At 38.2% G+C, this 25,629-nt stretch overlaps 1 protein-coding gene and 1 long non-coding RNA gene across 3 annotated transcripts in view; both read right to left on the bottom strand.

Annotated features, from left to right (window-relative positions):
- Positions 1–25,629, bottom strand: part of LOC138912040 (uncharacterized) — a 189,583-nt gene that overhangs the window by 72,103 nt on the left and 91,851 nt on the right. The window contains exon 3 of one of the 2 annotated variants that reach the window (XR_011417680.1): positions 13,605–16,699. The exons of the other annotated variant lie outside the window; for it this stretch is intronic. The gene's annotated coding sequence lies outside the window, so the exon portion shown is untranslated. Of the gene's footprint in view, positions 1–13,604; positions 16,700–25,629 lie in introns of those variants that run through there. 2 annotated transcript variants of the gene reach the window in all.
- Positions 9,181–10,158, bottom strand: LOC138914826 (uncharacterized). Its single transcript, XR_011420643.1, has 3 exons — positions 10,035–10,158; positions 9,760–9,835; positions 9,181–9,302 (listed from the first exon to the last, which is right to left on the bottom strand). It is a non-coding gene; the product is annotated as an uncharacterized lncRNA (long non-coding RNA).

The raw sequence follows: 25,629 nt of genomic DNA, 5'->3' as shown, positions 1-25,629 counted from the left end.
ATATAAGCTTCGGCTGGCCGAAGGTAGCTTCCTTTCTTGTTTTACATAGGCTGTGTATAAGCAACTAGATGTGGGCAAAAGTGAGGTACTTTTAGGGTCTTTGGTATTTTTGAGTATTTTTTGTTTTTTTTGTATATTTTGTATTAATTTCCTATCGTTGAAGGTCCATCCCTAGTCAAATAAACAACACAAACAACAAACACTAGATGTCATTACTCGATATTTGGAGTTAACCCAGTGGAAACACTATTTTGGAGTAATAGGGTTATTGGCTCACTCGATAGGTTACCCCACACTTATTTCAAGAACGTTCGTTCTCACATTTTTACATACGGTCTTGAAATAGTCGTACTTGATTTGTATATTCGTTCTTAATAAGAACTTCTTATATCAAGGAATTTCGTGCTTACCTAACTGGTCGTACTTGATTATATATCGAAAAGCGAGAATTTTTCCTTGAGTGTAAGTATCTGAGAGATATGGCTCTGTGCTTCTCCAATAGTCAAGGTAAAGCATCCTGTGATGAGGCATTCAAATCAAAAACCATGGGAATTAAAAAAACGAAGAAGCGGAGTGGAAAGCTTTCAGAGCGTGGATAGAATAAAGGTGGGTAGAATAAAGCCGAGGGGAATGTCCCAACCAAAAACTTTTGGGAGAACTACCATGATTGTCCGGCAAAGAAGCCCCGCGTCTCTTTATGTGTTTTTGAGTCTGTTCTTTTTATCCAACGTTTCTTTTGTTGCGCATGAGATTTTCCAACTTCTTTTTTTTTGTAAATTAAAAATTTTTTTCAGCTTTTTATAGCTTCTCAATGACTACGCTCATCCTCTACTGGGCTCTTATGCTGGAGTCTCTCAGCCGGATGTTGGCGTTATAAAAGCCCAACGCTTCATTGCACAAATATAGTGGAGGACCGGAAGGCAGTCAGGCAGGCATCGTCTATTCTAAAGGCCTAAGGGGACTGGGAACTGCAAAAGGAGCGGCATCTCGAGTCGGAGTGGTATCGGGAAGCGTTAAACACTTAACAGAGCACACAACTTGGCTTGCGGTGAGTTCTCCGTTATAGAGTTGAGGGTGTATTATCGCATATGTATGTATGTATGTATGCATACGAAGTCATAAAATACTTGTGAAAAACTTTATACAATGCACACTGGGCCAGCCGATCCAATTACTGGCCAAAAATACGTTTTTTTTGTTGGCCCAGTTTGCACTGGTGAAGATTAAAAACATTTCAAGTGACACTGAAATGCTGAATTTTTGTTGAAGATAGCATCTGGAGGCTTATATTTATTAATGGCGAAAATATCTGTGGTACTAATCTCTGTAACGCTAAAGTAAAGAATATTAAAGGATAACAATTATTTTATCACTCACCTTTTTCTTGTTTTTTAGAATTAACTGAACGAATTTTCTCTTTTTCACTTTTTGCACAAAATTAAAAAATGATGTGCCCCTGCATCATATATTTGATAATACCAACATTCAAATGAAAGATAATAAATGGTCATAATTTCGTTGTTAGTTAAGGTCATACCTCGCCCCCGAATAAATATTTCGTTTAAATAATATTTCAGGGACCGTAATCATTAAAGGTTACGAATATTATAGGTATATTAGGTCTTGAAAAAAAAATTACGATTTTTAAAAAAAAATTTTTTTTGTACATTAACATCTTAAGAGTATACAAAAAAAGTTTTAAGTCAATCGGACAAAAACTTTATAAGTTATGCTAAAACTTGGACCCTAACCTCTAAGACTTCAGATACGTAAGTGCATCTTTAAGTGCGTTTTTCTCGAAACCACGTTTTGAAAGTCCGTTTTCATCGGCATTTCTAAACCGGTCAACCGATCGTTTTTAAATTTGTTGCATATTTTTCTGCATAAAAAAAACCCGCCCCCTATGAAGCGTTTTTTTTTTTGAACTTTAGACATTCTATTTTTAAGCCCAATGTCAAATTTTTTAGGTGAAAAACGCATTTTTAACTTTGGACTATTGAAAAAAAATTCTTAAAAAAAAAAAAAAAAAAGGCTTCATAGGGGGCGGGTTTTTTTAATTCATAAGGGAAACGTAAAAGCAAAATGGAAATCCGAACATTTTTAGCGGAGGTACAGTGAACACCGCAAAACACCTTTTTATACCCGTTACTCGTAGAGTAAAAGGGTATATTGTATTCGTGCAAAAGTATGTAACAGCTAGAAGGAAGCGTTTCCGACCCCATAAAGCAGAGCTTGCAAATAACTGTCAACCGATTTTCCTGAGGCAGTTTAATCTCGACAAAACCGAAAAAAATGTTGCTCACAAACTCTCTCTCTGAGCGGAACCCTTTTTTAGTTTTGCTTGTCGGTTTCGGTCCGACCGTTCGGCTCAACCGAACAAAGCAATCGGTCTTTTAATGACCACTCGGTGAGACCCTTTTAAGTTAACAGTCACCTAAAAGGGTTTCTGAAAGACTACTGTTAAATAAAAGTCAAAAAAATGGGTTTTCTCTAGAAAGGAAAAAGTATAGGCCTGCTGTGATATGTGCATAAATTTTACATAGGAAATCAAGATAATTCTAAAATTGCATTGTACATATAAATGTATATAAAATTGTATTCTGAATATAGGTTAGCTGCTATTTTTTGTTTGCTTCAATATATTAATTGACTATATAAGGAACTATCTTTAATAAGAAATGCCATAAAGAAACGAATTACCTTTCAAATGAGCTATACCGAAATGAATAAATGAGAACTACCATAAGTCTTAAGATAAAAAATGGCTCAAAGTATTCCAACTAAGCCTATTCCTTCAAAATGGATCGCACGTTCCTTCAAATCTAACCTAACCTGTTAAAAAGCTCTAATTTTTCTTGCAGCTTAAAAGATTCGCTTCTTATTACATGGATTTGGTTATTAATTACTACATAAGAAAGATAAGCCAAAAGTGGAGTTTTGGAATCGTAAATTATTAAAAATATGTAGAATATTGGAATTTAATGGTAAATGGGCTAATCTTACAGATTAAGCTTTAGAAAATACACATTACGTATTTTCCCTTACCCTTTTGAATTTTAATAATCAAAAAGCAATGTTACGACTGAAGCATTACTGAACAGGTCACACATACACACTCATACATTCACAAAAGACCGTTTTCCTTAACAGACCGAGCAAAGTAGTCAGTAGAAACCGAAACCGAAATAACTCTGAAAAAAAGGGTTTTGCTCTGAGCGTAACATCTGTTAAGCAAAAACCCTTTTAAGGGGTTAGCTCACACCCAGTTGTCATAGGGTTTTTTGTGACAGGTTTTTTCCTAACACTTTGAAAAGGTTGACCGAACCTTGCAAGCTCTGCCATAAAGTATATATATTCTTGATCAGGGTCACTAGCCGAGTCGATCTAGCCATGTCCGTCTGTCCGTCTGTCCGTCTGTATGAACGCTGAGATCTCGGAAACTACAAAAGCTTGAAGGTTGAGATTTCCCACACATATTCTTTGGCTTCCTACGCAGCGCAAGTTTATTTTAGCCGAGCGCCACGCCCCCTCTAACGCCCACAATCGCCCACTAACGATTTTAAAATGGGTCCTGCGCCCACATCTTTAAAGATTTCCGAAAAGTATAAATGCAATTTTTTTTGTATATTTATACCTATCGAAATGTAGAAGACATTTTTCAAATCGGACCATTCATTAAAAAGTTATACGCAATCAAAATTTATATATATATCTCCCTCGCACTCTCTTTAGCTGAGTTACGATTATAGTCGGGACACCAACCCGAGTACAGCGTCCGCTTTAGCTGAGTGACGGGTATTAAATAGTCGGGACACCAACCAGACTATAGCGTTCTCTCTTGTTTTAATAGTGTTTCAGCAATCGCTTTGCCACCGATATATTAGCCGAAAGTATCGGCTATAAAAATTAGCGGATGTTAATTAAATGACACTAAATAATATACAAAAGGTTTAAATTAAATCCATCCAAACAGTTTTTATAGAAAAAATCTCAAAGTTATCGGATTTTTTGATGCCAAAGACCCTACCCCCCCTTAAGGGGGATGTGCATATAGAACTGTATTTTTTTCAAGTTTTTCGTGATTTTTTTAACTAATAAGCAATTTGGCTGGAATTTCGCAACCTTTAATTTTAAAATGTGTCTGACGCCCACACCTTTAAAAATTTCCGAGAAGTATAAATGCAATTTTGTTGTGTATATTTATACCTATCGAAACGTAGAAGACATTTTTCAAAACGGATCATTCATTAAAAAGTTATACGTAATCAAAATGTAATATATCCATCTCCCTCGCACTGCCTTTAGCTGAGCGACGGGTATTCGATAGTCGGGACACCAACCCGACTATAACGTTCCCTCTTGTTTTTTCTAAGTTTATCTCCCCCATTAATGCGGTTATTCCACCACATTGTTCGGCTCATTCATAAGAGCAATTTTCAATTCTCAGCCTATACGATTTTACGTAAGATCGAGCAAGACAGATATATGTCGGCTACAATGAGCAAAATTATAAAAACCGATGGGCACTTTTGGTATTTTTTTGGTATTTTAAAATGCCTCAATACGGTACTACCTGGACCGATGAGCAATGAGCAAAATTGAAGGGGGATTCCCTAAACTGTTAAATTGCTGAATTGTTGAAAATTCAACAAAAAATTTCAGCAATTAAGGGAACGACCCAAAATGGTTCCTGTTGAATTTTCAAACGGCTGTTATTTGTTGAAAAATTTCACGGAACTAAAAGCATGTAAAATTTGATTTATTATTGCTAGTTACTGTCTAAAAGTGTTATTAAGGTAAAAAGAACCACAAATATGCTTTCCAAGTTTTAAAATAAATAATGCGTACTGGTGATACTAAAATGTTACAGAGTTGCCACGACTGTGTGGAATGTGACAACTCTGGCTTTTCAGCAATTCAACAAAATTTTCAACAGCCTCGAGGCTGTTAAATTGCTGAAATTTCTGAAAGTTGACTTTGTATGGAACAGCTAATTAACAGCTGACCTAAATTCAACAATTCAGCAATTCAACAGTTTGGAAAATCCCCCTTGAATCTAAAATGAAATGGGATCAATAATAAAAATTGATTTGGTTCCTTTTGGTTGAATTGTCAAACCTTTTGCGACTAATAAGGTGCTGTAAACAAATAAGAACAATACAAAAATTATTTTAGGGGCCTAATTGCTCCGTTGTTAATGCAGTTATTCCACTACATTGTTCGGCTCATTCATTAGAGGCTTAAAAAGGGCAAATATATATGCTATTTTTGGGATTTGTTTGGATAAGATGGCATGGTCACTTAAAATTTAGACGTTAATTTTTAACTTTATAATTCAAATACCTTTAACTGGTTAAATCATTAAGGTTGAATGTATATATTCTTGATCAGGGTCACTAGCCGAGTCGATCTAGCCATGTCCGTCTGTCCGTCTGTCCGTCTGTATGAACGCTGAGATCTCGGAAACTACAAAAGCTTGAAGGTTGAGATTTCCCACACATATTCTTTGGCTTCCTACGCAGCGCAAGTTTATTTTAGCCGAGCGCCACGCCCCCTCTAACGCCCACAATCGCCCACTAACGATTTTAAAATGGGTCCTGCGCCCACATCTTTAAAGATTTCCGAAAAGTATAAATGCAATTTTTTTTGTATATTTATACCTATCGAAATGTAGAAGACATTTTTCAAATCGGACCATTCATTAAAAAGTTATACGCAATCAAAATTTATATATATATCTCCCTCGCACTCTCTTTAGCTGAGTTACGATTATAGTCGGGACACCAACCCGAGTACAGCGTCCGCTTTAGCTGAGTGACGGGTATTAAATAGTCGGGACACCAACCAGACTATAGCGTTCTCTCTTGTTTTAATAGTGTTTCAGCAATCGCTTTGCCACCGATATATTAGCCGAAAGTATCGGCTATAAAAATTAGCGGATGTTAATTAAATGACACTAAATAATATACAAAAGGTTTAAATTAAATCCATCCAAACAGTTTTTATAGAAAAAATCTCAAAGTTATCGGATTTTTTGATGCCAAAGACCCTACCCCCCCTTAAGGGGGATGTGCATATAGAACTGTATTTTTTTCAAGTTTTTCGTGATTTTTTTAACTAATAAGCAATTTGGCTGGAATTTCGCAACCTTTAATTTTAAAATGTGTCTGACGCCCACACCTTTAAAAATTTCCGAGAAGTATAAATGCAATTTTGTTGTGTATATTTATACCTATCGAAACGTAGAAGACATTTTTCAAAACGGATCATTCATTAAAAAGTTATACGTAATCAAAATGTAATATATCCATCTCCCTCGCACTGCCTTTAGCTGAGCGACGGGTATTCGATAGTCGGGACACCAACCCGACTATAACGTTCCCTCTTGTTTTTTCTAAGTTTATCTCCCCCATTAATGCGGTTATTCCACCACATTGTTCGGCTCATTCATAAGAGCAATTTTCAATTCTCAGCCTATACGATTTTACGTAAGATCGAGCAAGACAGATATATGTCGGCTACAATGAGCAAAATTATAAAAACCGATGGGCACTTTTGGTATTTTTTTGGTATTTTAAAATGCCTCAATACGGTACTACCTGGACCGATGAGCAATGAGCAAAATTGAAGGGGGATTCCCTAAACTGTTAAATTGCTGAATTGTTGAAAATTCAACAAAAAATTTCAGCAATTAAGGGAACGACCCAAAATGGTTCCTGTTGAATTTTCAAACGGCTGTTATTTGTTGAAAAATTTCACGGAACTAAAAGCATGTAAAATTTGATTTATTATTGCTAGTTACTGTCTAAAAGTGTTATTAAGGTAAAAAGAACCACAAATATGCTTTCCAAGTTTTAAAATAAATAATGCGTACTGGTGATACTAAAATGTTACAGAGTTGCCACGACTGTGTGGAATGTGACAACTCTGGCTTTTCAGCAATTCAACAAAATTTTCAACAGCCTCGAGGCTGTTAAATTGCTGAAATTTCTGAAAGTTGACTTTGTATGGAACAGCTAATTAACAGCTGACCTAAATTCAACAATTCAGCAATTCAACAGTTTGGAAAATCCCCCTTGAATCTAAAATGAAATGGGATCAATAATAAAAATTGATTTGGTTCCTTTTGGTTGAATTGTCAAACCTTTTGCGACTAATAAGGTGCTGTAAACAAATAAGAACAATACAAAAATTATTTTAGGGGCCTAATTGCTCCGTTGTTAATGCAGTTATTCCACTACATTGTTCGGCTCATTCATTAGAGGCTTAAAAAGGGCAAATATATATGCTATTTTTGGGATTTGTTTGGATAAGATGGCATGGTCACTTAAAATTTAGACGTTAATTTTTAACTTTATAATTCAAATACCTTTAACTGGTTAAATCATTAAGGTTGAATGCTGTAAAATTAATAGTGTGTGCTCCCAAAAAATCAGACAATTTACTGTTCAAACTACATCTGTAATTGTTTTTAATTTTATCATACCCGGCATTAATTTTCAGGAAGGCAATCGAGTATTACTATAAAAGAGTATATGTCGATTTGCGTCATGTTCCCCCAGCCCAAACCATAAGACCTAAAATTCTGGAAAAAATTGGGTCTGAATCGTGTGTTAGAGGAGGTGTGCACTAAGAAAGGATTTTTTAAAATTAGGCTCCTAAGGACTCCCAGGACTCTCGAAAAATGCAAAATTGGTTGATTAAAAAATCAACCATTACCACAGTTTTCAACCAAACAAGTTGGAATTTTTATTTTAAACTTTGTTTGAGGAAATCTTTAAAATCCCAGAAGTTGAGTCCCAACCGACTTCCGGTTGGGGCACTTAATTAATTTTTTCTCACCGATTATGCGATCGCATCCGTTTTTGTTTAAAAGCGTGGAGCTATGCCATACAATTAGTAAGGTATTTTTTTTTTTTTTGGATTAACGGTTGATTTTATATGATCCTTTTTGTTTGCGGGGGTTGCGGGGGGCCTCTTTGGCAGCACGTTGTATTTGTTTTTTGCAGCACTCACGAACGTCAGCAAAAGCAGAGCGAGAGAGTAGTGAGCAGAGAGAGAGTCATTTGAAGCGAAAGAGAGGCGGCCAATGTTTTTTTTCTGGCTCAGAAACACCTGATAAAATTTGTACTATTTGGATACCAGAACGGATTATCTAATGGATGCAATTTTAAGTCAAAGTGTGTAGCCAACCCATTAAATGCATAGGGAATTTTTGTTTTGATTTTAAAACAAAGGAGAACGCTATAGTCGGGTTGGTGTTCCGACTATTTAATACCCGTCACTCACCAAAAGCGAACGCTGTACTCGGGTTGGTGTCCCGACTATAATCGTAGCTTAGCTAAAGGGTGTGCGAGGGAGATAGATATATATATAGATATTTTGATTGCGTATAACTTTTTAATAAATAGTCCGATTTGAAAAATGTCTTTTTCATTTCGATAGGTATAAATATACACAACAAAATTGCATTTATACTTCTCGGAAATCTTTAATGATGTGGGCGCAGGACACATTTTAAAATCGTTAGTGGGCGATTGTGGGCGTTAGAGGGGATGTGGCGCTCGGCTAAAATAAACTTGCGCTGCGTAGAAGGCCCAAGAATATGTGTGGAAAATCTCAACCTTCTAGCTTTTGTAGTTTCCGAGATCTCAGCGTTCATACAGACGGACAGACGGACATGGCTAGATCGACTAGGCTACACTCATAAAAAAAAATTGAAGAATTTTCTTAAAATCTAGAAAATTTTTTCTTGAATTTTTGCCAAAGGCGACCTTACCTTTGTTTCAAGAAATGGTTTTTTTGAAAGGCACCTTTAAAACAAGAAAAAATATTTCTTGAAACAAGAAAATAAATTTCTTAAAACAAGAAATGGTTTTTTAGAAACCCACCATTAAAAGAAGAAAAAATATTTCTTGAAACAAGAAAGGCTATTCTCGTTTCAAAGGTGCTTTCTTTCTTGTTTTAAGAAATTACATTTCTCGTTTCAAGAAAGGGTTTTTTAGAAAGGCACCTTTTAAACAAGAAAAATTCTTTCTTGTTCAAATTTCCTTTCAAGAAATTATATTTCTTGATTTAAGAAATAATATTTCTTGAAAGGAAGTTTTATATTAACACTGAAACCCTAAAAATAAAATGTACCTTGGTTTTTTCTTTTGCATATTATATTTAACTACATTTAAAACATTTAACACTTAACATTTAAACAATTTTAAATAACACATTTTTGACTTAAGAAAACATTATTATAACCAAATATGAAGTTGCAGGCATAAAAAATTATTTTCTTCGGCTTTCCTCATCTGGAAAAAAAGAGTTATTGGGATATCAATGATTTGTTTTTAGATAATAATAGATAGATGTTTTTAGATAATAGATAATAATGTAATGTTAATAATAGCTAAAATACAAACACGTTGGTCAGACGACCGAGAGAGGAGCAAGACAGGTAGAAAATGAAGATGGAAGGGTTGAAAATCTGATTTCAGAGAGAGCCACGGGAGAGACACGTACATACATACATATATATTTACATACAGTCCTTTGCGCGAAGGGAGACCGAATGTAAGCAGGGCAGATCATGTCAATTTTAAGAAGGAGAAGAGAGAACATCGCGACGCGTAGGTCAAGCGAGCGAGAGAGAGGAGCAGAATATGAAAGGGTTGAAAATCGGGTTTCAGATCGGGTGAGCCGCGTACATGCATAGATATTTACATGCATACATAAGTATGTCAAACAAATACAACATATTTTTCTTACCTTAGAAGGTTTTAAAACAAAATTACAGCTTCGCCAAACAAATTATTTGGCTGATGCAACTGCAGGTATTTTCACTCTGAAAAATAAATAAAATGCGAGTAATAAGATAAAGTGATTATATTATTTATGTACAAATGTATGTATGTTCGTAGCTCTTAGCTAAAAAACAATTCAACTTAATTGCTATAAGCTTGGTAAAGAGATTTGAAATTTATCCTTTAATTACATACATACAATTGTACGCCCGCTATACAAAAAATTATATATTTACATACCTTTGAATATTTGGAAAAAGGCTTCAACTCTTATCCGCTTGAAAATCACGTCCATCACTTACGAATTTTTTTCACAACTGACGCTCGGGGGCTCAGAGAAGTCGGTAGCCGGGTAGTCGTCGGGCCGAGTAGGCCCTTCGTCCCACTTTGTTTTTCTTGTCGTTAACATTCGGCAGCCGAAGGAAGTCAACGGCTACTTTTCTATATTCTAGGGTCATTTCATTCATATATTCAAAGGTGATTTTGTCCTTAAATACGTACAAAAATGTTTTGGCTGCGACGGCAAAACAAACATATGAGATTTTCATTTTTCTATTTTTAAGAAAAATTCTTTCTTGAATTTTTTCCATCAAGAAAGGTTTTCTGTATTCAAAGGCAAATTTTCTAATAACAAGAATTTTTTTTTTCTATTTTCAAAGGTAGGCCGATTCAATGGCGAGATTTCCAAAATTTAGAAATTAATTTTTATGAGTGTACGGGGGTTAGGCAACCGCCCTGCACATGGCAACAACAACAGCACTTTTCGGCCTTTTCCCACTTGGTGGAACTACCGGCGAAATTCAAAGCTCCTTTTAAGCGACTTTCCGAGCTAAATCGCAGCGGCGGCGGATCTGTCGATCGTACGACTTCCTCTGAAGATTTTCCTATGAGTACTGCTTAGCTGCTGATGAACAAGACTTGCTGTTGGTATTGGCCCCTCTCTTTCTCTTTGCCCTCACAAGATTTTAAACTTGCAAAAGAGAAATTCTGCGGCGAAGAGAATCTGAGTCATTCGATAATGGCCTGGAAACACAATTATATGATGGACGTTGATGCACTACGAGAAGTACAAACAAGTGGCCCAACGACACCAAGCACGTGCTTGTTACGCGCGGGACCCTTTTGTAAATTTGGGCAAAAATGCGAGTTCGCGAGGAAGAATACATAAAACCAATAAAGACGGGACAAATAATGAAAAAAACATGCAGTTAGGAGTGAAGCAAATGAGTTAAAATTTTAGTTTTTAATACCGGGATAGAAGTTGATGTGCAAATTAAATGATAAAGAACGTTATAGTTTTTACATAGAACGCGAAAGGGCTCGTGCAGGCCAAAATTTGATGTACATCGAGGTAAATTAAGAGGATGATAATTACGTGTTAGTCTAACGGGAACATTAAAAGTTAGGCGGCTAACAAGTTCTACAGAATCAATATCACCTCTTATAAGATTATGCATAAAAATGGTACCAAGCATTTTTCTACGATTTGCAAGTGTCGGTAAATTAAGCAATAATAATCTACTCTGGTAGGAAGGTAGCCTTACGTTTTGATCCCAGTTCAAACTACGAAGGGCAAAAATGAGAAATTTTTTTTGTACCGACTCTATACGGTCAATGTGGACTTGGTATTGTGGGCTCCAAACCGAAGAACAATATTCCAATATAGGACGGACCAGGGAGGTAAATAATAATTTGGTTATATAAGGGTCATCAAATTCTTTTGACCAACGCTTTATTAACCCAAGAACACTCATAGCTTTATTGACTGTCGACATTATGTGGCAGTCAAATTTAAGCTTCGGGTCCAGAAGAACGCCTAAATCATTTACTGAATATATACGGTCAAGTGGCAAATTCTGAAGAGAATAACTTATAAAGGTAGGGGTAACCCTATAAAAGGTCATTACGTTGCATTTTAGGCAGTTCAAATTTAAGAGGTTATACTCACACCATACTTGAAAATGATCAATGTCTGATTGTAAGCCAAAACCAGACTCTATATTATTTTATGTCAAACAAAGCTTAACATCATCAGCATACATTAGTACACGAGAATTTGTTACATTAGAGGGAAGATCGTTAATAAACAAAGTAAACAGCAAAGGGCTCAAATGACTACCCTGAGGTACTCCAGATGTCACATGGATCGTTTTTGAAACAGCGTTCGTAAATATAACCCTCTGAGTCCTCCCATTCAAATAGCTTGAAATCCAAGTTAATAGATTACATGGAAACCCAAGCAAATCTAATTTGAATAAAAGAAGAGAGTGGTTAACAGAGTCAAAGGCTTTACTGAAATCTGTATATAAAACGTCAGTCTGCATTTTATTGTTAAATCCATTTATTACGATTGATGACAATTCAAGTAGGTTGGTGGTAGTCGATCTTCGCTTAACAAAACCGTGCTGACACGGTGATATTAGCGAGGAACATAAATGTTGCAAATGAGAAGTGATAATACGTTCATAGGCTTTTGGAATAGCCGACAATTTAGAAATACCTCTATAATTCTGGGAAACCGCCTTCGCACCCTTTTTGTGAAGTGGAATAATAAAAGAATCCTTCCAGATAGTTGGAAAAACTGATGATGAAATAGACAATTGAAAAAGTTTAAGAATAGGTTTGCAGATGGTTGATGCACAAAACTTAAGCACACACCCAGGAAGTCCATCAGGACCGGGAAAATAAGTTGGCGTTGTTGGTGTTAAATCTCTTAAGAGAGAACTTTCGGTAATTATAGGGGAAAAAATACAATTTGCCCTATTTAAGGGATTACGGTAATTTGATTCTGACCATGAAGAAGAGCTATAAGTAGTTTGGAAAAAGTCAGAGAATAAATCAGCAATTTTAGAGTCAGTCGATGCCTCCATTGAGTTAAATCGAACCGATGAAGGCAAAGCTGATGACTTACGCTTTGCGTTGACAAAGTTATAAAACTGCTTAGGGTCATTTGAAAATTCAAATTTACAGCGATCTAAATACATAGAATAGCAATGACTGTTAAGAACGTTAAAATCAGATCGAGCCACCACATATTTCGAAAAATCGGATGGCCTACCCGATTTTTTATACTTTTTATAAGTGTTTGATTTAAGATTTTTAAGTCGTTGAAGCTCATTTGTAAACCATGGGGGCCTGTTTGGCTTTGGAGGAAGCCTATCAGGAACGCATTCATTAAAAAAAGTGTTTAGAACGCTATAAAACAGTTCAGTGGCACTTTCGATGTCCATACAGTTATAAAATTCTGTCCAATTATATTGAGAAATCATTAAGTTAAGTTTACTAAAGTCACATTTACGAAAGCTTCTCATTTTAGTTGGAGAGACTAAAGGAGAGAGGGTATCAAGGTAGGGGAGGCAAATTGTCAATTCCATAGTTGGATGGTATCGGTCTTCTGGTACCACAAGAGCGTCAATTCTAGATACCGTGACTTCAGACGGCTCTGAAGAAAACACAAGATCTAGTTGTCTATGTAATGAATTTCGTATAAAGCTAACTTGCTGTAACAATAATTCTAAAAGGCCATCCACAAAGTCATGGGCGGATAAAGGTAGAGCGACAAGTGCGTCAGTAGGAGGGGACCAAGAAATATCCGGGAGATTAAAATCACCCAAAACAATCAAAAGGTCTCTATTGGAAAGAAAGGATAGGATAGATTTAATAGCTGCTAGATGTTGCTCATAAATTATAAGGTCAGAGCCAGGTGGAATATAGGAACATGTAATAAAGATAGACAAGGATTGGAGGGTAACTTTCACATTAACAAATTCAATGTCACTAGGGACATGAGAGTGAATTCTCTCAGAATTTTGGGTAGAAGTAACAGCAATTAGAACGCCGCCCCCCCTACGGTAAAGGCGATCAGTTCTGTAGGTATTAAAATTATTTGCAAGAACTTCAGAGTCTGTTATCTCTGGTTTAGCCAAGTTTTAGTAATAGCTAAGATATCGTCCGTAAATGCCGAGGAGTCAGCATAAAGCTTGGGTAGCTTCATGTTAAGTCCTCTAACATTTTGGTAAGCCAATAATAAACTTTTCAGTTTTTTGGCACCGTGGAAGGCCTATTATTTGTTCTCGGTTTATTAGGAACAAAATCTTTTATAACCAGATCATCATTAAGCCAGAAGCTTTCAGAAAGCAGTTCTTTAAACACATCAGGCGGAGCAAAAATTTTGAAAGACGATATCCTACGGGCGTATGAAAATCGAAATTGTTCAACCGCAATATCCTCGGATGGGAATTTTTCACGAATGAATTCCAAAACATCCTCAGATGTGGTATCAGGCGTAAATCTTGAAACAAATAGTTGCTTCCTATGTGGAACAACTGAGAGTTTCTTACGCCCCCCAGCAGCAGTCTGAACCTCACTCAGCTGAGAGCCAGAAGCGGCACCTACTGTACGTCTGGGTACAACTGAGAGATTTGTTAACCCTTAATTACCTGTAATACCTGTAACAGCCGAGTAAAACACGCAATTTCAGTTTATCTATATTTATTAACTCAGTCGCTGACTGCACGCTTTCGTAGTTTCTTTTTAACTAACTCTTGAATTCAACATACGACACGATCCACCTCGCATCGAGGTCAGTTTCTGGTTCCCGTGGTAGATTCGAGTCCGGCTCAGCTTACATATGTAGGTTCCCACATCTCTCCCTTTTTTTTCAGACGCAGTCTGAGTCCTCCTGGTGCCATCTGTGAGGTGGGCTCCCCATCACTTGGTTCAGTTGGGGATGATTCATCAGTCCTTTCCGGGAATTGGTCCTGCTCTGGCTGAACCGACTTTCGACTTTCTTAAGGTGACTTACGTTCCTGGTATACGATTTTCCATTTCCTGATACCTGGGCTACATTCCCGTCTCTGCTGGTCACCTCGTAGACAGTTGGATCGAAAGTTGGTGTTACTTGTGGGGAAAAATAACATTTTTAATTAGAACCTTGTCACCTACAGCTAACAGCTGCTATCTTCTTTCCCTTTTCTTTCTGGCACATGTCCCTATCTCTAGCCTCCGAGTCCACCATCTGATCTGAGATGTCCTCAATGCCGGGAATTTTATGCGTATGCGATTTTGAGACGTTTAACCAGCGATTTGTTCATATTCTCCACCTCGCCGTTCGCTTGCGGCCAATATGAAGGAGTTGTAAGTAACTCAATCCCGTTTGTTGTACAAAATTCTTTGAATTCTGCGCTTATGAATTGGCGTCCGTTGTCAGCTGTCAGCTGACAAATGAATTTCTCGTTCAATTTGAACAATCCTCTCAATGGCTCTGTGGTATCAGCCAAATCTGGTATAAATTTTCCAATATACGTAACCATTCTAAAAACTGCGGACCTCTTCCTTATTTTTCGGTTCTCTAAAATTTTGTATTACCTTAATTTTATCTGGATCTGCCTCAATACCTTTTTCCGAGAGAATGTGTCCAAGAAATTTCAGCTTTGTGGTTCGCCAAACACACTTCTCCTCGTTAAGTAACACATTATGTTCACGAAAAACATCTTTTACTTTGTTCAGCGCCATGTCGTCGAGGGTGTTGCCAAAAACTATAACGTCGTCAATATAGTTCAAAGCATTTAATGAATGTCGTTATCTCCCGGCTTGTATCGTCAAGTTCAAGCTGATGATAGGCGTTCTTCAGATCGAGTCGTGAAAAATATCTCGCGTCCTTCAGCTTTGTCATCAATGAGTCGAACGTAGGAAGTGGATAATTTTCCCTCTTTATGGCCTTGTTTGCCCTGCGCATGTCCAAGCACATACGAATATCTCCACATTCTTTAAATGCGATGACAATTGGCGATACCATGAGCTCGGACCAGTCACCGGTTCTATAATATTAAATTTTAGGGCTTCATCCAGTTTTGCGTTTATCTTGTGCTCCAACGCCGTAGGGACCCGCCTCATGGGCTGCTTGACAGGCACCACCGTTGGATCAATCGATAGCCTTATTTGGACATCTTTCCATTTCGGAAACGCACCAACCTGCTTAACTCGATTTATGTTTAAACCTAGTTTTAAAACATTGAGTTGTATAGATGTATCACATCCTAGTAATGATTGTCTACTGTTTTCTATGACGTTTAACGTAGCAATCACTTCTGGGCCACTCTTTACACTAATTGGAGCCTCAAATACCTTCAATATTCTAATAGGTTGATCCGAAGCATAAAAACGGATCTGGTTCGATGATGTAGTGCGCATGTTGAAAATGGTTGCGTGGTCGTCGACAAGCTTCAACCTTCCCGGTGTCCCTTTCTTCCGCATCGACCACAGTCTGCCCGTGTATCAGGGTTTCGTGTCTTTTGATGAACAATTTTTAGAATTGTGTTCTGAGGCCCAGCTGGGACCATCGTACTTGTCTGCCCGTTAACTTGCTCTTCGATGTGACACGTCTTGATGAATTCGCTTAGAGTATATTCATTCTCCAAGAGCTTCCTTTTTAGGTCCATCGGCGCCCAGACATCTATGATTTTGTTTTTGAGACAGATTTCCTCAATTTCCTTCCTGGTTTCACCGAATGAGCATTCTGCAACTTGTCGACGTAAACGCATTAGAAATTCGGTAAAGCCTTCGCCTTCCAGAGGTGACATAGTCCGGTAAAGGTTCCTCACGAAAACCGAGTTCCGTTGTGGGGAAAAGTACTCATTGAGTTTCTCCACTAGCGGTGTAAAAATATTATTATTGGCTTCCTCGTCGAAGGTAACCAGTGCACCGGGTAAGTTATACACCACCGATTGCAACTGTGGTCCACCAAGGTGCAGCAATTTATTGCGTTTCTTGTAAACTGAAGTTATTTCCTCTGACTCTATGTAAATGGTAAAGGAGCGCAGCCATGTCTCCCACTCATTTCTCCACAAAGCCTTGTCAATTGTTTGGAAAAGAAATGGTTTCAGCTCTGCCATTTCGATAAATTACTGAAATTCAAAAACACCAAAACAGTAAATTAAATGTCAATTTCCCTTGTTTATTTTTTTCAGCTCCCCATTATATACACACGAGCTCGTTGTTATTATACATGTTGTTTTATCCCCACAATACTTTAAAACATGCTCTCTTACATGCTTTCTTTCGATTCTTTTATTATACCCGTTACTCGTAGAGTAAAAGGGTATATTGTATTCGTGCAAAAGTATGTAACAGCTAGAAGGAAGCGTTTCCGACCCCATAAAGTATATATATTCTTGATCAGGGTCACTAGGCTAGTCGATATAGCCATGTTCGTCTGTCCGTCTGTCTAGTTTATTGCAGCCGAGCGCCACTCCCCCTCTAACGCCCTAAATCGCCCACTAACGATTTTAAAATGTGTCTGTATGTATGCATCTCACTCGCACTCCCTTTAGGCGAGTGACGCGTATTAGATAGTCGGGACACCAACCCAACTTTAGCGTTCTCTCTTGTTTTTTTTTAATCGCCCACGCTCGCTTAAGTTTTGTTTTTTTCCAGAATTTAATCCGCTTTCTTGCGTTAGCTTTTTGCATTTGCTTTTGCTCTCTTTAGATTGGCAGGAATTTAATCCACTCTCTCATTTGCTTCACCCACCTAATTTTTTCGTGGCGTGATCTGTATTTTTCATCTTCTTTTTTTTCTGCCTGAATTGAATCGGGCCTTGATGTACAGGAGCTTGACCCACTTATTCTTTTTTTTTTTTTGTGTGGCAATATATGTACACTAGGGCGGTCCAAAAAATGAAATTCTTTTCTCACCCCTTAACATGGTATATTAAAGTATGCAAAAAATGTATGTAAAAACAAAAATTTTTTTTTCGAGATTTAGACCTTGCGAAACGTCTTCAAAGTTTGCTTTAAAATTACTCATACGACATGTATAACAGTTCGAATTTGGTCGAACGAAATCGTTCTCCCATTTCTTGTCTTGTCAAATTATGAATTTCGGTGGAATAATTGGTTAAAAAAATTAGAGCAAAACATCAACTGAATTGTTGATATCTATGCCACCTTGATCAGAAAAACTTTTTGATCAAAGGCAACAGTGCGTATGGGTGATAAACTTTGAAACCAATTCGCAGACCCTAAAACACGATTTTTAAAAAAAATTTCTTTTGGTATACCTTGAATACCACATTGCGCACCGTATAAGCGGGTGAGAGTAGCACCTTAAAAATTTCCATACAAATGTGGACCGCCCTAATGTACACTGTACATATATTTTGTTTTTTCCACACTTCTGTACGTGTACAATAGGCGAGTCCCAGGGGCGGACTAAGACAATTCGCCGCCAGTTTTGATTTTGCCGCCCTAGACCGCAGCCTAATTTTCGCCTAAGTATTTTATGTAGTGTTGGTGGTACATAAAAAACTGACATTTTTCACATTCTTCTTTTTTTTAACCAAGGGATTATGTTGATTATATGTGTATTTTTGTTATCTTACAAAATGGCGGCTTTGGAACTTTTTTGTCAGTTTAGATTTTAAACAAGAGAGAACGCTATAGTCGGGTGCCCCCACTATTAGATACCCGTTACTCAGCTAAAGGGAGTGCGAAGGAGATGAAGATAAAAACTTTGATCCGCCGTAACTTTTTAACGAATGGTCCGATTTAAAAATTTCGATAGGTATTGATAAACACAATAAAACTGCATTTTTACTTTCCGAAATTTTGAAATTTTTAAAATTGTATATATGTAAGCGATTGTGGGCGTTAGAGGGGGCGTTGCACCCTTTTGAAACAAACTTGCGCTGCGTCGGAACTCCTTAAATCTGCATGCAAAATGTGCAGTTCCGACTTTAATGTCAAGCTAACCGGTTGTGTTTATCTCGGGATCCCGTGTTTCAAAAAATTTTATAAAAATTCGTTTTATTTATTTCTTTTTATCTCTTGGTTCTGTTTGGACTTCACGTCGTGTGACTTGTGCTTTCGTACTTGGACTTCATTAACGCATCGCGTTTGCCGGCCTCGCCTGCATTGGCTGGCCGGCCGCCCTGCTGGTCGTCATCATGTCTGCCGCTGATCAAGATATTAATGTCCCTCTATGTGATCATGTTATGAATGTGGATAGTTGCGATGGTTCTTCGTCTCCCAATTTATTTATAACTGATAATTCAAATGCCAGTACTAGCAAGGAGTTTTCAAGGTCGTCTAGAGGTCGTGGTGTAAGGGTGACCTCCGTCAGGTCCAAGGAAGCTAGATCACAGAAATTTGATCTTGAACGCAATTTATCTATTGCTGATACTTCATATTCATCGCTAGACAATTTGAAAGACGTTCTGGAAGCTTCGGCGGATACTTTGCTTAATACTGAGAAAGATTTTGCTTCTCAACATGAATTTGATAATTTTAATGAAGGAATACACGATGCAAGCACACCTGGACATTCCACTACTTCAAATCTACAATTCGTCAGTCAGGAAGTGGCGGACCAGTTGCGTTGCGAATCCGTCAAACGCATAAGAAAGCGAAACAAGCTTGACCCTAACCACAGTAAGGATGCTTCATTTGGACCAGTTATTAAGCGCTTTCGTAATCTTAAACGCAAGGTTCACTTGGAAATATTTGGATCAGAGGACTCGGACTCTCCTGGTGAAAAATATTCAGGTCATGGAAACAACTTTGCCCTCTTATCGGATGAAGACATTGAAAACCCACTCCCTAATGATCGTATAGACACCCAGTCTCCTCCATCGGAGCCCCTAAACTCCTGCCAGCCCCCTGTGACTAGTAAGAGTACAATAACTTCTAGCAATAGTGGTGGAATTTCCCAAAAGTCAAAGGGTATTCCTGGTACTCCTATTCCGTCGTCTAAAGCACCCAAATCTGAACCACGTCCGCCCGCCTTTGTGATAAAGGGTGTTACTGATGTCAAGCAACTTATGAATCTGATCAAGGCCACCACAACCAATATAAGATTTAAGATTACTGGACCTGCTACAGTGAGGGTATCTCCTTTCGATGGTGATACATACAAATTAGTTCAACAACTTTTGTGGAGTAATAATATTCCGTTTAATTCTTGGCAATTGAAAAGTGATCGATCTTTCAGGATTGTCGTCAAAGGCCTACATTCGTCTACGGATCCTGAAGATATTAAAGCTGATTTAGGCGCCGCTGGGCACGTTGTCCGCAATGTTTATAATCCCCCGGGTAAGAACAATGGTCACAGGCCCAATATTTTCTTTGTTGAGCTAGAGTCATCGACAAATAATGTCAAAGTCTATGACATTAAATCATTGGCTTATCAGTCAATTACTATCGTCCCTCCTGAACGCCGAGATGAAGTTGTTAGATGTTATAACTGCCAGGAGTTTGGACACACAAAAACATACTGTTTCATACCTCCCAAATGTGCAAAATGTGGTGGTGATCATGAGTCTCGAAGTCCTGTTTGCCCTGCTACGTCTCAGGATCAATTTAAGTGCATTAATTGCGGTTTTAACCACAGTGCAGGATACCGCAAATGTCCAGCTTTTCTAGAAGCAATTGCTCGTCGCAAATCGGGAACAATAAAAAAACAACCATCAAATAAATTTGTACCTGCCCCTCTTCCTGCCCAAAGTGCTTGGGGCCCAGCTTTACCTTCCCCGGCTATTGGATCTAGCACTTCCAAGCCCATGCAACGCGTTACTGAGCCTCCTCCGCCTAGTGCTGGCTTTGAAATACTTATCTCCCGTATTGACCAGATGATGTCAATGATGTTGAAAATGATGGAACTTCTTATGAACCAGTTTACCGGCAGTTCGCCTTCTGATGCGTCTAAGATCAGGAGACATGTCTAGTTTAGGCATTCGTTTATCATTTTGGAACGCCAATGGTGTCACTGGCAAAAATCTCGAGTTAGAGCACTATCTTACGGCTAATTCAATTGACGTGATGCTAATTAACGAAACGCATTTTAACAGCCGCTCACATTTCAGAATTTTTGGATATGATTTATTGACGGCTAATCATCCCTCTGACCGTCTTCGAGGAGGTGCTGCTATTTTAATCCGCTCTCACTTGCAGTACTCCCCTTACAGTACCAACTCTACTGTAAAATGTCAAACTGCTGCAATTACCTTAAGCACGGACTTGGGAGACATCGTGATTGCTTCTATTTACTGCCCCCCCTCCTTTTTATGGACTGCTCAAGATTTTGGACAACTTTTTAGCGAATTTTCAAACCGTTTTATCATAGCTGGCGACTGGAATGCTCACAATCAATTTTGGGGTTGTATCCGCTCTTCACCCAGAGGTGTTCAGCTTTTAGATTTTATTACGTCTTCAAGTCTGCAAGTCTTAGCTACAGGAGGACCAACTCACTTTCCTTCTGATGCAAGGCGAAATCCAACGGCAATCGATTTTGCTATTTATAAGGGTATCTCGTCCAACTTTCTGACTGTACATGAATCTCATGAACTTAGTTCTGATCACATTCCGCTTGAAATACTTTTATGCGCTTCTACTTCACCCCGACTTACAACACCAAGGCTGCTGTCTCGTCGGGCTAACATTGGACGTTTTAGGGATCACCTTACAATCCTTATTGAGAATGATGAATCTGCTGATCTGAACTGTCCTCTGGATATTGATACAGCTGTTAGTGACCTTACTCTAAAGATTCAATCTGCCGCTGCCGCATCCACTGCTATCGGTAATCGCCCTGCTGTTCCACAGCCAAATAATGCCCTTTCAAACACCAGAGTAACGGCGCTGGTTAGGCAGAAGAGATCACTCCGGCGACGCTGGATGCAAACGCGTCATCCACAAGATTTAGCAATATTTAAAAGAGCTGATACTCTATTAAGAAAAGCACTTTATGATGCTAAGTCCGAATTTTTTGTCCGGAAACTTAGTGCTATCGATCCGGATGCTGATCGAGGCTTTGAACTGTGGAAATGCACTCGCGGGCTTAAACGGCAGCCTCTCCAGAAGTTTCCCTTGCTTCGATCGGACGGTACCTGGGCAAATAAAGATGATGAAATAGCTAAGGAATTCGCTGATTCTTTGGAAGAAAGATTTAAGCCTTTTGATTTGGCCACAGATGAAGAGACTGCTATTACAGAAGCCTTTGATGATGTTCCCTCTGGTCTAGCTTCTCAAATTTTACCTATTGAAGCAGAAGAAGTTAAAGACCAAATAAAGCGACTGAAGATGAACAAAGCCCCTGGCCATGACAGCATTGACGGAAAAGTAGTTAAAGCTTTGCCAGTAGCAGCTATTTCGTTCCTTACGCGTATCTTTAATGCTATGATTGTTCTTTCATATTATCCGGAGCAGTGGAAGCATGCGAATGTTGTTATGATCCCCAAGAAAGGCGTCTCTCCCCGCTGTGCAGATTCTTTTCGGCCTATAAGCCTATTGCCAACCTTCTCTAAGATTTTTGAGCGAATCTTACTAAAAAGGCTTTTTAGTGTTCATGTGTTTCAGAATGCAATTCCAAATCATCAGTTTGGTTTCAGGAGTCTGCATAACGCTGCTGAGCAAATGCATCGGGTTGTCAACCATATCCTTAAAGCATTTGAGGCGAAAAAGTATTGTTGCGCAGTATTCCTAGATGTCAAGCAAGCCTTCGATCGAGTCTGGCACTGTGGCTTGCTCTATAAGCTGAAACCCATTCTTCCCCTGACATACTTTGATCTCCTTCGCTCATTTCTAATTGGTAGAACCTTCCAGGTGGATGTTCGAGGATCCAAATCTGCCTCAAGGCCTATTCTTGCTGGAGTCCCTCAAGGAAGTGTGCTGGGTCCTGTCTTGTATACAATATTCACCTCGGACCTTCCGTCGCCCAGAGGCAGGAATGTTTTAACAGCTACCTATGCAGATGACACAGCATTTCTGGCGACAAGTGCTCTGCGAAGAGAGGCGACAGATATGGTGCAGGACATGCTAAATGAGTTTGAGGCCTGGGCGTCGAGGTGGAACATCGCAGTTAATCCTGCCAAGTCTCAGCATGCCACCTTTTCATTGAACAGGCTGAACACTTATCGCCTAACCTTAGACGGGACTCCAATAAAGCACTCGGACACGGTTAAGTACCTTGGGCTCACTCTGGACAGGCGGCTTACCTGGAAGCAGCACATTGTGGCAACCTGCGCTTCAGTAAGGCAAAAAGCGGGGAAAATGAGATGGCTTCTTCGTCCGGGCAGTGGACTATCGATCACGGCGAAAACCCGGCTCTTCAAAGCAACCTTGATGCCTAGTTTACATTGGGGTATACACTTCTGGGGCACTGCCTGTAACACTTCTATAAAAAGAGTTGAATCCTGCCAATCCAAAATTTTAAGACATATGATAAACGCCCCATATTATACAAGAAACACTACTATTTTTCGAGATCTCAAAATTAATCCTGTTTGTAAATCTATCACCAATTCTGCCACTCGCTACAGATCAAGACTCATCTCCCACACAAACAGACTTGCCCTCACACTTTCCAGACCTATGAACAGAAGAAGACTAAAAAGATTGCACCCATCTGACAATTGGATACTTGGACGGCACGCTTGTGGGAAACTCATTCCAGACTTAGACGCCTAGACTGCAACACTGCTAAACTTTTGTAACCAATCTTTTTATTCACTTTTTGTTAATTTTTATTTTTTTTTCATGGGTGAAAGTGAATTGAGTTTCACATAACACTCTTCAATAAATATTTGTTATGCATATCAAAAAAAGCATGCAAAATGTCAATCTTCTAGCTTTTATAGTTTCCGAAATCTCAGCGTTCATACGGACGGACAGACAGACAGACAGACGGACATGGCAATATCGACTCGGCTAGTGACCCTGATCAAGAATATATATACTTTATAGGGTCGGAAATGCTTCCTTCTAGCTGTTACATACTTTTGCACGAATACAATATACCCTTTTACTCTACGAGTAACGGGTATAAAAAGTAGGCCAGCTGCGGATCGCCTACAGGTCGCTGTGTAGATTCGATTATCATAAAACTAAGTTTATTTTGGTAAGAAGTAATGTAGAAACTTACTGAGCCTAACTTACAAAGAATGTCTCAAAATTTCTTGTTGTGCACTGAGAAATCTTGAGAACGAGATTTTGAGCACAAGTATTCTTGAAATCAAGCGTAAAGTGCTCTTAATTGTGTTTTTATACCCTTGCAGAGGGTATTATGATTTCAGTCAGAAGTTTGCAACGCAGTGAAGGAGACATTTCCGACCCCATAAAGTATATATATTCTTGATCAGCATCACAAGACGAGTCGATCTAGCCATGTCCGTCTGTCCGTCCGTCTGTCCGTCTGTCCGTCCGTCTGTCCGTCCGTCTGTCCGTCCGTTTCTACGCAAACTAGTCTCTCAGTTTTAAAGCTATGGGGATGAAACTTTCGTAGAAGTCGTATTTCTATTGCAGGTAGTATATATGTCGGAACCAACCGGATCGGACAACTATATCTTATAGCTCCCATAGGAAGGATCAAAAAAAAAAAACGTAAAAAAATTCTAGCTCCGGTGTTTTTTTTAATTTTACCTTCTACTCTTGGGAATATTTTTTTCTATATATTTCTGAATTTCGGTTTTTTTGTTTTTTTTAAATCGGATCACTATATCATATAGCTGCCATAGGAACGGTCGAAAAATTAAATGGAAATTAATGGGAAAAAATTATATCTTTGTTGGTTTTTATTACATTCCCTTCTTCTCTGGGATATGACTATTTTGAAATATTTCCGAATTTCGATTTTAATTTTTAAAAGATCGAACTACTATATCATATAGCTGTGATAGAAACGATCGAAAAATTAATGTGAAATAATAAGAAATTTAACATTTTTGCGATTTGTAAATTAATAGAATGATCTGCAAGGGTATATAAGCTTCGGTTTGCCGAAGCTAGCTTCCTTTCTTGTTTGAAGCAACATTATTCTCGATTTCGTTTAATGAGCATGAACATTCTTGAAATCGTCTCCAATTTTGTCTCAGAGATTAAAAAAAATTAAAGAGATTAAAAATGAAAGACATTCTTTCTGGAATTTTTCGCCAAGTTTCCAAAGTACACTTTGGATCTCACTAAATGCTCGTCCGGTTCGAAAACCGGTTAAGGTAGAGTAAGTAACAAGATTTCAAAATGCACATTTAACATTTCCTTAACGGTTAATAGATTAATAATGTACAATAACAGTTGTTATGTTACTAATTACAAAAAAAGAAAATTGTGTTCTGAGCTGGATATGAACCTCGTACCCCCGAGCCCAAAATAGTACCAGAACCTAGCATTACAACAATATTTTCTTTCGTGGCAGAATGCTTTTTGTTAGTTTAAACAAGTTCAAACGTAAAAGAAAAAACCGCTAACGATTTACTCTTGAAAACGAGAGCGCTTACTGTTGAAAACGGTAACGCCTATGCTTGAATCCGAGAATTTTTCTTCTTGAAACCAAGAACACTTTTACTGAAATTGAGAATACTTATTTCAAAACAAGAGAGAACGCTATAGTCGAGTGCCTCGACTATTAGATACCCGTTACTCAGTTAAAGAACTTAATAGAAATATGCCTTCTTATATGTTTTTCCCCGCTCGATTTTTACCCAGGGATCTCTTTCTAAAAGAGGATTTCTAGAACTTTCAATTCTGCCTAGCACATCTTCCGTCTCTCTCTAGCGCAGGTGAATGCACTTGTGAAAAACGTATGCGAGCGAAAAGAGACAAAATGCGCGCCCCATTTCAAATAATTTAAAATTTGCATTAACATAATGTAAATTAGAGTGACCACAGAAAAAAAGGCAGATTTTCTCCAAGACATGGCGCTAGTGTATATTGTATTGCGCCATCTACCGCCAGATATTGGTACTACTGGTCATGAAAGGCGGAAATGTAGGTGCTGGCCAGGTTTAAGCGTTTATTAGGTTTGTGGGCGTTAGAGTGGGCGTGGCAATTTTTTACTTGGCCAATCT

This window comes from Drosophila takahashii, chromosome 2L (assembly GCF_030179915.1).
Source record: "Drosophila takahashii strain IR98-3 E-12201 chromosome 2L, DtakHiC1v2, whole genome shotgun sequence".
NCBI classification, from domain to species: domain Eukaryota; kingdom Metazoa; phylum Arthropoda; class Insecta; order Diptera; family Drosophilidae; genus Drosophila; species Drosophila takahashii.
Note: the sequence above shows the minus strand (reverse complement) of the source record. Positions and strands in the feature narration are given on the sequence as shown.